This window comes from Oncorhynchus nerka, linkage group LG4 (genome assembly GCF_034236695.1).
Source record: "Oncorhynchus nerka isolate Pitt River linkage group LG4, Oner_Uvic_2.0, whole genome shotgun sequence".
In the NCBI taxonomy this organism is placed as follows: domain Eukaryota; kingdom Metazoa; phylum Chordata; class Actinopteri; order Salmoniformes; family Salmonidae; genus Oncorhynchus; species Oncorhynchus nerka.
In genome coordinates, this window is record NC_088399.1 from 102,023,618 (window position 1) to 102,041,380 (window position 17,763).

The following is a 17,763-nucleotide window of genomic DNA, read 5'->3' on the forward strand; positions in this document are numbered from 1 at the left end:
GGGTAGTGCGTACGGCCCAGTACATCACTGGGGCAAGCTTCCTGCCATCCAGGACCTCTGTACCAGGCAGTGTAAGAGGAAGGCCCGAAAAATAGTCAAAGACCCCAACCACTCTAGTCATAGACTGTTTGTTCTCTCTGCTACCGCATGGCAAGAGATACTGGAGCGCCAAGTCTAGGTCCAAGAGGCTTCTAAACAGCTTCTACCCCCCAAGCCATAAGACTCCTGAACAGCTAATCAAATGGCTACCCAGACTATCCCCCCCCCCCCACCACCACTACGCTGCAGCTATTTTCTGTTATTTTCTATGCATGGTCACTTTGACCTTCATGCACATAATTATCTCAAATAGCTCAACACTGGTCCCACCACACACTGACACATTGACTCTGTACCGTAATACCCTGTATATAGCCTCCACATTGACTCTGTACCGTAATACCCTGAATATAGCCTCCACATTGACTCTGTACCGGTACCCCCTGTATATAGCCTCCACATTGACTCTGTACCGTAATACCCTGTATAAAGCCTCCACATTGACTCTGTACCGTAACACCCTGAATATAGCCTCCACATTGACTTTGTACCGTAATACCCTGTATATAACCTCCACATTGACTCTGTACCGTAACACCCTGTATATAGTCTCCACATTAACGCTGTACCGTAATACCCTGTATATACCCTCCACATTGACTCTGTACCGGTACCCCCTGTATATAGCCTCTACATTGACTCTGTACCGTAATACCCTGAATATAGCCTCCAATTGACCTCCACATTGACTCTGTACCGTAATACCCTGAATATAGCCTCCACATTGACTCTGTACCGTAATACCCTGTATATACCCTCCACATTGACTCTGTACCGGTACCCCCTGTATATAGCCTCTACATTGACTCTGTACCGTAATACCCTGAATATAGCCTCCACATTGACTCTGTACCGTAATACCCTGTATATAGCCTCCACATTGACTCTGTACCGTAATACCCTGTATATAGCCTCCACATTGACTCTGTACCGTAATACCCTGTATATAGCCTCCACATTGACTCTGTACCGTAATACCCTGTATATAGCCTCCACATTGACTCTGTACCGTAATACCCTGAATATAGCCTCCACATTGACTCTGTACCGTAATACCCTGAATATAGCCTCCACATTGACTATGTACCGTAATACCCTGTATATAGCCTCCACATTGACTCTGTACCATAATACCCTGAATATAGCCTCCACATTGACTCTGTACCGTAATACCCTGAATATAGCCTCCACATTGACTCTGTACTGTAATACCCTGAATATAGCCTCCACATTGACTTTGTACCGTAATACCCTGTATATAGCCTCCACATTGACCCTGTACCGTAATACCCTGAATATAGCCTCCACATTGACTCTGTACCGTAATACCCTGTATATAGCCTCCACATTGCACTTGTACCGTAATACCCTGTATATAGCATCCACATTGACTTTGTACCGTAACACCCTGTATATAGCCTCCACATTGACTCTGTACCGTAACACCCTGAATATAGCCTCCACATTGACTCTGTACCGTAACACCCTGAATATAGCCTCCACATTGACTCTGTACCATAACACCCTGAATAGCCTCCACATTGACTCTGTACCGTAACACCCTGAATATAGCCTCCACATTGACTCTGTACCGTAATACCCTGTATATAGCCTCCACATTGACTCTGTACCGTAATACCCTGTATATAGCCTCCACATTGACTCTGTACCGTAACACCCTGAATATAGCCTCCACATTGACTCTGTACCATAACACCCTGTATATAGCCTCCACATTGACTCTGTACCGTAACACCCTGAATATAGCCTCCACATTGACTCTGTACCGTAACACCCTGTATATAGCCTCCACATTGACTCTGTACCGTAATACCCTGTATATAGCCTCCACATTGACTCTGTACCGTAACACCCTGTATATAGCCTCCACATTGACTCTGTAAACACCCTGAATATAGCCTCCACATTGACTCTGTACCGTAATACCCTGAATATAGCCTCCACATTGACTCTGTACCGTAACACCCTGAATATAGCCTCCACATTGACTCTGTACCGTAATACCCTGAATATAGCCTCCACATTGACTCTGTACCGTAACACCCTGAATATAGCCTCCACATTGACTCTGTACCGTAATACCCTGAATATAGCCTCCACATTGACTCTGTACCGTAACACCCTGAATATAGCCTCCACATTGACTCTGTATAACCTCCACATTGACTCTGTACCATAACACCCTGAATATAGCCTCCACATGACTCTGTATATAGCCTCCACATTGACTCTGTACCGTAACACCCTGTATATAGCCTCCACATTGACTCTGTATAACACCCTGAATATAGCCTCCACATTGACTCTGTACCGTAACACCCTGAATATAGCCTCCACATTGACTCTGTACCGTAACACCCTGTATATAGCCTCCACATTGACTCTGTACCGTAACACCCTGTATATAGCCTCCACATTGACTCTGTACCGTAACACCCTGTATATAGCCTCCACAATGACTCTGTACCGTAACACCCTGAATATAGCCTCCACAATGACTCTGTACCGTAACACCCTGAATATAGCCTCCACATTGACTCTGTACCGTAATACCCTGTATATAGCCTCCACATTGACTCTGTACCGTAACACCCTGTATATAGCCTCCACATTGACTCTGTACCGTAACACCCTGTATATAGCCTCCACATTGACTCTGTACCGTAACACCCTGTATATAGCCTCCACATTGACTCTGTACCGTAACACCCTGTATATAGCCTCCACATTGACTCTGTACCGTAACACCCTGTATATAGCCTCCACATTGACTCTGTACCGTACCCCCTGTATATAGCCTCCACATTGACTCTGTACCGTAACACCCTGAATATAGCCTCCACATTGACTCTGTACCGTAACACCCTGAATATAGCCTCCACATTGACTCTGTACCGTAACACCCTGAATATAGCCTCCACATTGACTCTGTACCGTAACACCCTGAATATAGCCTCCACATTGACTCTGTACCGTAACACCCTGAATATAGCCTCCACATTGACTCTGTACCGTAACACCCTGAATATAGCCTCCACATTGACTCTGTACCGTAACACCCTGTATATAGCACCTCTGTACCGTGAATATAGCCTCCACATTGACTCTGTACCGTAACACCCTGTATATAGACTCCACAATGACTCTGTACCGTAACACCCTGAATATAGCCTCCACAATGACTCTGTACCGTAACACCCTGAATATAGCCTCCACATTGACTCTGTACCGTAATACCCTGTATATAGCCTCCACATTGACTCTGTACCGTAACACCCTGTATATAGCCTCCACATTGACTCTGTACCGTAACACCCTGTATATAGCCTCCACATTGACTCTGTACCGTAACACCCTGTATATAGCCTCCACATTGACTCTGTACCGTAACACCCTGTATATAGCCTCCACATTGACTCTGTACCGTAACACCCTGTATATAGCCTCCACATTGACTCTGTACCGTACCCCTGTATATAGCCTCCACATTGACTCTGTACCGTAACACCCTGTATATAGCCTCCACATTGACTCTGTACCGTAACACCCTGAATATAGCCTCCACATTGACTCTGTACCGTAACACCCTGAATATAGCCTCCACATTGACTCTGTACCGTAACACCCTGAATATAGCCTCCACATTGACTCTGTACCGTAACACCCTGAATATAGCCTCCACATTGACTCTGTACAACACCCTGAATATAGCCTCCACATTGACTCTGTACCGTAACACCCTGAATATAGCCTCCACATTGACTCTGTACCGTAACACCCTGAATATAGCCTCCACATTGACTCTGTACCATAACACCCTGAATATAGCCTCCACATTGACTCTGTACCGTAACACCCTGAATATAGCCTCCACATTGACTCTGTACCATAACACCCTGAATATAGCCTCCACATTGACTCTGTACCGTAACACCCTGAATATAGCCTCCACATTGACTCTGTACCGTAACACCCTGAATATAGCCTCCACATTGACTCTGTACCATAACACCCTGAATATAGCCTCCACATTGACTCTGTACCGGTACCACCTGTATATAGCCTCCACATTGACTCTGTAACCCCTGTATATAGCCTCCACATTGACTCTGTACCGGTACCCCCTGTATATAGCCTCCACATTGACTCTGAACCCCCTGTATATAGCCTCCACATTGACTCTGTACCGTAACACCTGTATATAGCCTCCACATTGACTCTGTACCGGTACCCCCTGTATATAGCCTCCACATTGACTCTGTACGGTACCCCCTGTATATAGCCTCCACATTGACTCTGTACCGTACCCCCTGTATATAGCCTCCACATTGACTCTGTATAGCCTCCACATTGACTCTGTACCGTAACACCTCTGAATGTATAGCCTCCACATTGACTCTGTACCCCCCTGTATATAGCCTCCACATTGACTCTGTATATAGCACCTGTACTGAATATAGCCTCCACATTGACTCTGTACCGTAATACCCTGAATATAGCCTCCACATTGACTCTGTACCGTAACACCTCTGTAAATACCCTGTAGCCTCCACATTGACTCTGTACCGTAACACCCTGTATATAGCCTCCACATTGACTCTGTACCGTAATACCCTGTATATAGCCTCCACATTGACTCTGTACCGTAATACCCTGTATATAGCCTCCACATTGACTCTGTACCGTAATACCCTGTATATAGCCTCCACATTGACTCTGTACCGTAATACCCTGTATATAGCCTCCACATTGACTCTGTACCGTAATACCCTGTATATAGCCTCCACACTCTGTACCTGAATATAGCCTCCACATTGACTCTGTACCGTAACACCCTGTATATAGCCTCCACATTGACTCTGTACCGTAACACCCTGTATATAGCCTCCACATTGACTCTGTATATGTATATAGCCTCCACATTGACTCTGTACCGTAATACCCTGTATATAGCCTCCACATTGACTCTGTACCGTAATACCCTGATATAGCCTCCACATTGACTCTGTACCGTAACACCCTGAATATAGCCTCCACATTGACTCTGAAACACCCTGTATATAGCCTCCACATTGACTCTGTACCGTAACACCCTGAATATAGCCCCGTTATTGTTATTTACTGTTGCTTTTAATGATTTATTTTTCTTATCTCTTACTTTTTTAAAACTTGGTGTTTTCTTAAAACTTCATTGCTGGTTATTAAGGGCTTGTAAGTAAGAATTTCACCTGTTGTATTCGGCGCATATGACAAATAACATTTGATTTGATGTATATACTGTATTTTATACCATCTATTGCACCTTGCCTATGCCGCTCGGCCATCGCTCATCCATATACTTACATGTACATATTCTCATTCACCCCTTTAGATTTGTGTGTATTAGGTAGTTGTTGTGGAATTGTTAGATTACTTGTTAGATATTACTGCACTGTTGGAACTAGAAGCACAAGCATTTCTCTACACTCACATTAACATCTGCTAACCATGTGTATGTTACCATTAACATCTGCTAACCATGTGACCAATAACATCTGCTAACCATGTGCCCATTAACATCTGCTGACCATGTGACCATTAACATCTGCTAACCATGTGACCAATAACATCTAACAACCATATGTATGGGACCAATAACATCTGCTAATCATGTGTATCTGACCAATAACATCTGCTAACCATGTGTATGTGACCAATAACATCTGCTAACCATGTGTATGTGACCAATAACATCTGCTAACCATGTGACCAATAACCATCTACTAACCATGTGACCAATAACATCTGCTAACCATGTGACCAATAACATCTGCTAACCATGTGTATGTGAACAATAACCATCTGCTGACCATGTGTATGTGACCAATAACATCTGCTAACCATGTGTATCTGACCAATAACATCTGCTAACCATGTGACCAATAACATCTGCTAACCATGTGACCAATAAACGTCTGCAAACCATGTGACCAATAAACATCTGCTAACCATGTGACCAATAACATCTGCTAACCATGTGTATGTGACCAATAACATCTGCTAACCATGTGACCAATAACCATCTGCTAACCATGTGACCAATAACCATCTGCTAACCATGTGACCAATAACCATCTGCTAACCATGTGACCAATAACATCTGCTAACCATGTGACCAATAACATCTGCTAACCATGTGACCAATAACCATCTGCTAACCATGTGACCAATAACATCTGCTAACCATGTGACCAATAACATCTGCTAACCATGTGTATCTGACCAATAACATCTGCTAACCATGTGACCAATAACCATCTGCTAACCATGTGACCAATAACCATCTGCTAACCATGTGACCAATAACATCTGCTAACCATGTGACCAATAACATCTGCTAACCATGTGACAAATAACATCTGCTAACCATGTGTATGTGACCAATAACATCTGCTGACCATGTGTATGTGACCAATAACATCTGCTAACCATGTGTATGTGACCAATAACATCTGCTAACCATGTGTATGTGACCAATAACATCTGCTAACCATGTGACCAATAACATCTGCTAACCATGTGACCAATAACATCTGCTAACCATGTGTATCTGACCAATAACATCTGCTAACCATGTGACCAATAACATCTGCTAACCATGTGACCAATAACATCTGCTAACCATGTGACCAATAAACATCTGCTAACCATGTATATGTGACCAATAACATCTGCTAACCATGTGTATCTGACCAATAACATCTGTTAACCATGTGACCAATAACATCTGTTAACCATGTGACCAATAACCATCTGCTAACCATGTGACCAATAACATCTGCTAACCATGTGACCAATAAACATCTGCTAACCATGTATATGTGACCAATAACATCTGCTAACCATGTGACCAATAACCATCTGCTGACCATGTGACCAATAACATCTGCTAACCATGTGTATGTGACCAATAACATCTGCTGACCATGTGTATGTGACCAATAACATCTGCTAACCATGTGTATGTGACCAATAACATCTGCTAACCATGTGTATGTGACCAATAACATCTGCTAACCATGTGACCAATAACATCTGCTAACCATGTGACCAATAACATCTGCTAACCATGTGTATCTGACGAATAACATCTGCTAACCATGTGACCAATAACATCTGCTAACCATGTGACCAATAACATCTGCTAACCATGTGACCAATAAACATCTGCTAACCATGTATATGTGACCAATAACATCTGCTAACCATGTGTATCTGACCAATAACATCTGTTAACCATGTGACCAATAACATCTGTTAACCATGTGACCAATAACCATCTGCTAACCATGTGACCAATAACATCTGCTAACCATGTGACCAATAAACATCTGCTAACCATGTATATGTGACCAATAACATCTGCTAACCATGTGACCAATAACCATCTGCTGACCATGTGACCAATAACATCTGCTAACCATGTGTATGTGACCAATAACCATCTGCTGACCATGTGTATGTGACCAATAACCATCTGCTGACCATATGTATGTGACCAATAACATCTGCTAACCATGTGACCAATAACATCTGCTAACCATGTGACCAATAACCATCTGCTAACCATGTGACCAATAACCATCTGCTAACCATGTGACCAATAACATCTGCTAACCATGTGACCAATAACATCTGCTAACCATGTGACCAATAACATCTGCTAACCATGTGACCAATAACATCTGCTAACCATGTGACCAATAACATCTGCTAACCATGTGACCAATAACATCTGCTAACCATGTGACCAATAACATCTGCTAACCATGTGTATGTGACCAATAACATCTGCTGACCATGTGTATGTGACCAATAACATCTGCTAACCATGTGTATCTGACCAATAACATCTGCTAACCATGTGACCAATAACCATCTGCTAACCATGTGACCAATAACCATCTGCTAACCATGTGTATGTGACCAATAACATCTGCTAACCATGTGTATGTGACCAATAACATCTGCTAATCATGTGTATCTGACCAATAACATCTGCTAACCATGTGTATGTGACCAATAACATCTGCTAACCATGTGTATGTGACCAATAACATCTGCTAACCATGTGACCAATAACCATCTACTAACCATGTGACCAATAACATCTGCTAACCATGTGTATGTGACCAATAACCATCTGCTGACCATGTGTATGTGACCAATAACATCTGCTAACCATGTGACTGACCAATAACATCTGCTAACCATGTGACCAATAACCATCTGCTAACCATGTGACCAATAACATCTGCTAACCATGTGACCAATAACATCTGCTAACCATGTGACCAATAAACATCTGCTAACCATGTGACCAATAACATCTGCTAACCATCCAATAAACGTCTAAAACCATGTGACCAATAAACATCTGCTAACCATGATATGTGACCAATAACATCTGCTAACCATGTGTATCTGACCAATAACATCTGTTAACCATGTGACCAATAACATCTGTTAACCATGTGAAATAACCATCTGCTAACCATGTGACCAATAACATCTGCTAACCATGTGACCAATAAACATCTGCTAACCATGTGACCAATAAACATCTGCTAACCATGTATATGTGACCAATAACATCTGCTAACCATGTGTATCTGACCAATAACATCTGTTAACCATGTGACCAATAACATCTGTTAACCATGTGACCAATAACCATCTGCTAACCATGTGACCAATAACATCTGCTAACCATGTGACCAATAAACATCTGCTAACCATGTATATGTGACCAATAACATCTGCTAACCATGTGACCAATAACCATCTGCTGACCATGTGACCAATAACATCTGCTAACCATGTGTATGTGACCAATAACCATCTGCTGACCATGTGTATGTGACCAATAACCATCTGCTGACCATATGTATGTGACCAATAACATATGCTAACCATGTGACCAATAACATCTGCTAACCATGTGACCAATAACCATCTGCTAACCATGTGACCAATAACCATCTGCTAACCATGTGACCAATAACATCTGCTAACCATGTGACCAATAACATCTGCTAACCATGTGACCAATAACATCTGCTAACCATGTGACCAATAACATCTGCTAACCATGTGACCAATAACATCTGCTAACCATGTGACCAATAACATCTGCTAACCATGTGACCAATAACCATCTGCTAACCATGTGACCAATAACATCTGCTAACCATGTGACCAATAACATCTGCTAACCATGTGACCAATAACATCTGCTAACCATGTGACCAATAACATCTGCTAACCATGTGACCAATAACCATCTGCTAACCATGTGACCAATAACCATCTGCTAACCATGTGTATGTGACCAATAACATCTGCTAACCATGTGTATGTGACCAATAACATCTGCTAATCATGTGTATCTGACCAATAACATCTGCTAACCATGTGTATGTGACCAATAACATCTGCTAACCATGTGTATGTGACCAATAACATCTGCTAACCATGTGACCAATAACCATCTACTAACCATGTGACCAATAACATCTGCTAACCATGTGTATGTGACCAATAACCATCTGCTGACCATGTGTATGTGACCAATAACATCTGCTAACCATGTGTATCTGACCAATAACATCTGCTAACCATGTGACCAATAACCATCTGCTAACCATGTGACCAATAACATCTGCTAACCATGTGACCAATAACATCTGCTAACCATGTGACCAATAAACATCTGCTAACCATGTGACCAATAACATCTGCTAACCATGTGACCAATAAACGTCTGCAAACCATGTGACCAATAAACATCTGCTAACCATGTATATGTGACCAATAACATCTGCTAACCATGTGTATCTGACCAATAACATCTGTTAACCATGTGACCAATAACATCTGTTAACCATGTGACCAATAACCATCTGCTAACCATGTGACCAATAACATCTGCTAACCATGTGACCAATAAACATCTGCTAACCATGTGACCAATAAACATCTGCTAACCATGTATATGTGACCAATAACATCTGCTAACCATGTGTATCTGACCAATAACATCTGTTAACCATGTGACCAATAACATCTGTTAACCATGTGACCAATAACCATCTGCTAACCATGTGACCAATAACATCTGCTAACCATGTGACCAATAAACATCTGCTAACCATGTATATGTGACCAATAACATCTGCTAACCATGTGACCAATAACCATCTGCTGACCATGTGACCAATAACATCTGCTAACCATGTGTATGTGACCAATAACCATCTGCTGACCATGTGTATGTGACCAATAACCATCTGCTGACCATATGTATGTGACCAATAACATCTGCTAACCATGTGACCAATAACATCTGCTAACCATGTGACCAATAACCATCTGCTAACCATGTGACCAATAACCATCTGCTAACCATGTGACCAATAACATCTGCTAACCATGTGACCAATAACATCTGCTAACCATGTGACCAATAACATCTGCTAACCATGTGACCAATAACATCTGCTAACCATGTGACCAATAACATCTGCTAACCATGTGACCAATAACATCTGCTAACCATGTGACCAATAACATCTGCTAACCATGTGTATGTGACCAATAACATCTGCTGACCATGTGTATGTGACCAATAACATCTGCTAACCATGTGTATCTGACCAATAACATCTGCTAACCATGTGACCAATAACCATCTGCTAACCATGTGACCAATAACCATCTGCTAACCATGTGTATGTGACCAATAACATCTGCTAACCATGTGTATCTGACCAATAACATCTGCTAACCATGTGTATGTGACCAATAACACCTGCTAACCATGTGACCAATAACCATCTACTAACCATGTGACCAATAACATCTGCTAACCATGTGTATGTGACCAATAACCATCTGCTGACCATGTGTATGTGACCAATAACATCTGCTAACCATGTGTATCTGACCAATAACATCTGCTAACCATGTGACCAATAACCATCTGCTAACCATGTGACCAATAACATCTGCTAACCATGTGACCAATAACATCTGCTAACCATGTGACCAATAAACATCTGCTAACCATGTGACCAATAACATCTGCTAACCATGTGACCAATAAACATCTGCAAACCATGTGACCAATAAACATCTGCTAACCATGTGACGAATAACATCTGCTAACCATGTGACCAATAACATCTGCTAACCATGTGTATGTGACCAATAACATCTGCTAACCATGTGTATGTGACCAATAACCATCTGCTAACCATGTGTATGTGACCAATAACATCTGCTAACCGTGTGTATGTGACCAATAACCGTCTGCTAACCATGTGTATGTGACCAATAACCATCTGCTAACCATGTGTATGTGACCAATAACCATCTGCTAACCATGTGTATGTGACCAATAACCATCTGCTAACCATGTGTATGTGACCAATAACATTTTATTTTATTTGACAAGTTTTAGATATGGATAAACCAGATATTTATCATAACAACCGGGGGGCCTCCCACACTACATTTACATTTACATTTAAGTCATTTAGCAGACGCTCTTATCCAGAGCGACTTACAGATTGGAGCGTTCACCTTATGACATCCAGTGGAGCAGCCACTTTACAATAGTGCATCTAAATCTGTAAGGGGGGGGGGGGTGAGAAGGATTACTTTATCCTATCCTAGGTATTCCTTAAAGAGGTGGGGTTTCAGGTGTCTCCGGAAGGTGGTGATTGACTCCGCTGTCCTGGCGTCGTGAGGGAGTTTGTTCCACCATTGGGGGGCCAGAGCAGCGAACAGTTTTGACTGGGCTGAGCGGGAACTGGACTTCCTCAGTGGTAGGGAGGCGAGCAGGCCAGAGGTGGATGAACGCAGTGCAATTGTTTGGGTGTAGGGCCTAGCAACTCCTGTGGCGGGCCGGGCGCAGTGCACGCTGACCAGGTCGCCAGGTGTTTCCTCCGACACATTGGTGCGACTGGCTTCCGGGTTGGATGTGCATTGTGTCAAGAAGCAGTGCGGCTAGGTTGTGTTTCGGAGGACGCATGGCTCTCGACCTTTCGCCTTTCCCGAGTCCGTATGGGAGTTGCAGCAATGAGACAAGACTGTAGCCACTCCCAATTGGGGAGAGAGAAAAAAACAAAACAAACAAAAAAACAACCAATGAAAATGTATATGGATAAACCATATATAATAATCTATTTTCCCTTTCAATAAATACAGTGGCATCTTTCCTATTTTGTTGCATTACAACCTGGAATTTTGGTGGGTTTGACACAACAAGATGCAAAATATGTTTTATTGTGAAACAAACAAGAAACAAGACAAACAACCGAAAACTTGAGCATAACAACCCCCCCCCCCCCAAGTCAATACTTTGTAGAGCCACCTTTTGCAGCAATTACAGCTGCAAGTCTCTTGGGGTACGTCAGAGAGAGAGACAGACAGACAGACAGACAGACAGACAGACAGACAGACAGACAGACAGACAGACAGACAGACAGACAGACAGACAGACAGACAGACAGACAGACAGACAGACAGACAGACAGACAGACAGACAGACAGACAGACAGACAGGCCGTTGTACTGTGTTTCTACCTTTTTAGTTGTTTATGTTTATATTATTCAGATTCAATTTGTAAGTCGCTCTGGATAAGAGCGTCTGCTAAATGACTTAAATGTAAATGTCTCTATAAGCTTGGCACATCTAGCCACTGGGATTGTTGCCTATTCTTCAAGGCAAAACTGCTCCAGCTCCTTCAAGTGTGATGGGTTCCGCTGGTGTACAGCAATCATTAAGTCATACCACAGATTCTCAATTGGATTGAGGTCTGGGATTTGACTAGGTAATTCCAAGACATTTAAATGTTCCCCTTACTGGTTTACAGCTATCTTTAGTCATACCACAGATTCTCAATTGGATCAAGGTCTGGGCTTTGACTAGGCCATTCCAAGACCTTTACATGTTTCCCCTTAATTAAACCACCTGAGTGTTGCTTTAGCACTATGCTTAGGGTCATTGTCCTGCTGGAAGGTGAACCTCCGTCCCAGTCTCAAACCTCTGGAAGACTGAAATAGGTTTCTCTCACGAATTTCCCTGTATTTAGCACGATCCATCATTCATTCAATTCTGACCAGTTTCTTAGTCCCTGCCGATGAAAAACACCTCCACAGTATGATGCTGCCACACCATGCTTCACTGTGGGGATAGCGCTCTTGGGGTGATGAGAGGTGTTGGGTTTGTGCCAGACATAGCATTTTCCTTGATGGCCAAAAAGCTCAATTTTAGTGACATCTGACCAGAGTACCTTATTCTATGTTTGGGGAGTCTCCCACATGCCATTTTGGTGAACACCAAAATTGTTTGCTTATTTTTTTCTTTAACTTCTTGCGTCGAGCCAACCCGGATCCGGTATCATGACTACAGCCTCAAGCCCATTACCATAACGCAACGTTAACTATTCCTGAAAATCGCAAATGAAATGAAATCAATATGCTAGCTCTCATGCTTAGCCTTTTGTTAACAACACTGTCATCTCAGATTTTCAAAAAATATGCTTCTCTACCATAGCAAACTAGCATTTAGCATTTAGCATTAGCATTTAGCATTAGCATTTAGCGTTAGCATTTAGCATTAGCATTTAGCGTTAGCATTAGCATTAGCATTAGCATTAGCATTAGCAGACAACATTTTCACAAATACCAGCAAAAACATTCAATAAATCATTTACCTTTGAAGAACTTCGGATGTTTTCAATGAGGAGACTCTCAGTTAGATGGCAAATGTTCAGTTTTTCCTGAAAGATTTTTTGGGCTGGAGAAATCGGTCCGTTTGGTGCGTCACGTTTGGCTACCAAAAAAACCCGAAAATTCAGTTATCCAAACTCCAAACTTTTTTCCAAATGAACTCCATAATATCGACTGAAACATGGCAAACGTTGTTTAGAACCAATCCTCAAGGTGTTTTTCACATATCTCTTCAATGATGTATCGTTCCTGGAAGTATGAGTCTCCTTCTGTATCGCATGGTAAAATAATTGCCATTGGGATTAGACAAAGGACACCGGACGGCCCCCTGGCAAATGTAGTCTCTTATGGCCAATCTTCCAATGATATGCCTACAAATACGTCACAATGCTGCAGACATCTTGGACGAACGGCAGAGCGCATAAGCTCGTTCACAGCATATTCACAGCCATATAAGGAGACCAGAGTAAAACAGCGCGTCAAAAATCCTGCTCATTTCCTGTTTGAAGTTTCATCTTGGTTTCGCCTGTAAAATCAGTTCTGGGGCACTCACAGATAATATCTTTGCAGTTTTGCAGAGTGTTTTCTTTCCAAAGCTGGCAATTATATGCATAGTCGAGCATCTTTTCGTGACAAAATATTGCGCTTAAAACGGGCACGTTTTTTTATCCAATAATGACATAGCGCCCCCATTGGTTGAAGAGGTTAAGCAATGGCTTTTTTTCTGGCCATTCTTCCGTAAAGCCCAGCTCTGTGGGAGTGTATGGCTTAAAGTGGTCCTATGGGCAGACACTCAATTCTCTGTCATGGAGCTTTGCAGCTCCTTCAGGGTTATCTTTGGTCTCCTTGTTGCTTCTCTGATTAATACTGTCCTTGCCTGGTCCGTGAGTTTTGGTGGGTGGCCCTCTCTTGATAGGTTTGTTGTGTTGCCACATTCTTTCAATTGTTTTATATTATATTTATATAACCCTGACCTGTACATCTCCACAACTTTGCCCCTGACCTGTTGGGAGAGCTCCTTGGTCTTCATGGTGCCGCTTGCTTGGTGATGCCCCTTGCTGAGTGGTGTTGCAGACTCTGGAGCCTTTCAGAACAGGTGTATATATACTGAGATCATTTGACAGATCAATATTTGTTTTCATTTCACTTCACCAATTCGGACTATTTTGTGTATATCCATTACATGACATCAAAATAAAACTCACTTTAAACTACAGGTTGTAATGCAATAAAATTGAAGACTGTGAGGCTGGTTGGCTGACATGGGCTGGAACAGACTGGGAGGCTGGTTGGTTGACCTGGGCTGGAGCAGACTGGGAGGCTGGTTGGTTGACCTGGGCTGGAGCAGACTGGGAGGCTGGTTGGTTGACCTGGGCTGGAGCAGACTGGGAGGCTGGTTGGTTGACATGGGCTGGAACAGACTGGGAGGCTGGTTGGCTGACCTGGGCTGGAACAGACTGGGAGGCTGGTAGGTTGACATGGGCTGGAACAGACTGGGAGGCTGGTTGGCTGACCTGGGCTGGAACAGACTGGGAGGCTGGTTGGCTGACATGGGCTGGAACAGACTGGGAGGCTGGTTGGTTGACATGGGCTGGAGCAGACTGGGAGGCTGGTTGGCTGACATGGGCTGGAGCAGACTGGGAGGCTGGTTGGTTGACCTGGGCTGGAACAGACTGGGAGGCTGGTTGGCTGACCTGGGCTGGAACAGACTGGGAGGCTGGTAGGTTGACCTGGGCTGGAACAGACTGGGAGGCTGGTTGGCTGACCTGGGCTGGAACAGACTGGGAGGCTGGTTGGCTGACCTGGGCTGGAACAGACTGGGAGGCTGGTAGGTTGACCTGGGCTGGAGCAGACTGGGAGGCTGGTTGGTTGACCTGGGCTGGAACAGACTGGGAGGCTGGTAGGTTGACCTGGGCTGGAACAGACTGGGAGGCTGGTTGGTTGACATGGGCTGGAACAGACTGGGAGGCTGGTTGGTTGACATGGGCTGGAACAGACTGGGAGGCTGGTTGGTTGACATGGGCTGGAGCAGACTGGGAGGCTGGTAGGTTGACATGGGCTGGAACAGACTGGGAGGCTGGTAGGTTGACCTGGGCTGGAACAGACTGGGAGGCTGGTTGGTTGACCTGGGCTGGAACAGACTGGGAGGCTGGTTGGTTGACATGGGCTGGAACAGACTGGGAGGCTGGTTGGTTGACATGGGCTGGAGCAGACTGGGAGGCTGGTTGGTTGACCTGGGCTGGAACAGACTGGGAGGCTGGTTGGCTGACCTGGGCTGGAACAGACTGGGAGGCTGGTTGGCTGACCTGGATTGTAGAAAACTGGGAGGCTGGTAGGTTGACCTGGGCTGGAGCAGACTGGGAGGCTGGTTGGTTGACCTGGGCTGGAGCAGACTGGGAGGCTGGTTGGTTGACCTGGGCTGGAGCAGACTGGGAGGCTGGTTGGTTGACCTGGGCTGGAGCAGACTGAGAGGCTGGTTGGTTGACCTGGGCTGGAGCAGACTGGGAGGCTGGTGCAGTGTCATCAGGCTGTTTGGTGGAGGCCATGCTGGTCTCAGGCTGTTTGGTGGAGGCCATGCTGGTCTCAGGCTGTTTGGTGGAGGCCATGCTGGTCTCAGGCTGTTTGGTGGAGGCCATGCTGGTCTCAGGCTGTTTGGTGGAGGCCATGCTGGTCTCAGGCTCTGGTGGACATGTTCTCTAGTTGCAGAGGTGTTGATGGAATTTATATGTTTGAATGAATGATTAGAATATTCCACCCTGAAACCATATAATGGGAGAACCGCCCAGAAGGACAATCATCTCTGCAGCATTCCTCCAATCAGGCCTTTATTCAGGCCAGATGGATGCCACTCCTCAATAAAAGGCACATGACAAAGTATTATTAATGATGTGTGTAGTTTTAGTCAGAATTAGGGTAAAACAATATATCTGTACAATATGTCTCTATAATATCTTACACAGACTGCCTGAGCAAAATTCGGTGCCGACCTTGGCTAGGGGCCACTGAGAGATTTGGGAGAGGGCAGGGAGAGCTTCTCATGGCCTCCCTAATCTTTGTCGGCTGGGTAGGGAGACAGGATATGCGTAGGATACCTACTGTTTGTGAGTATGTATGTGCGTATGATATCTACTGTTTGTGTGGAAGTATGTGCGTATGATATATACTGTTTGTGTGGAAGTATGTGCGTATGATATCTACTGTTTGTGCGCCGCTACAAAATGGAGGTCTTTGTGTTGTGGACTTCAGAACGTTCTCTGAATAAACATTTGACTATTGTAGGCTGGGCCTCTGTCTGTTTTAATTTCAACCAGTATCTTACAAATTCTGGGTTGCAGACCGAGTAGTTTAATTGAAGTTCAGTTTATGAACATTGAGAACATAATTCTCTTAACTAGATGACATAATGACTAGCTGCTGGTTGAGGGTGTCAATATACCTCTCTCTCTGCTCAGGCTCCTCTCTCGTTGTGCTCAGATGCTCTCTGAGGTCATCATTTGTCTGACTCAGTTTGTCCATTCTGCTCTCTCATTTAGCAATAGATGCTCTGCTCTCCTCCCTGAACTGTTTCATATCTTCTTTTAGTTTCTGGACAGTGTCCTCCTCTTGAAGCTTGTTCTCTCTGAGTTCTATGACCTCTGCTTCGACTAGCGAGAGGGTGTTGTGGAAACGTTGCATAGCAGGTGTTCTTGGTGTTGTAGGCATGTCCTTGGCTCTGTCTGCTGCAGGTGAGGTAGGTAGAGGGACATTGAGGGCTTCTTGCTGGGTCACAGAGACCGTTGGAGGCTGCTTTTCTCCAACTCCCTCTTACTTTTTCCTCAGTTTCTGGGATTAGTTCAGTTTCGGGTAGCAAAGATCATTTCAAAAGCC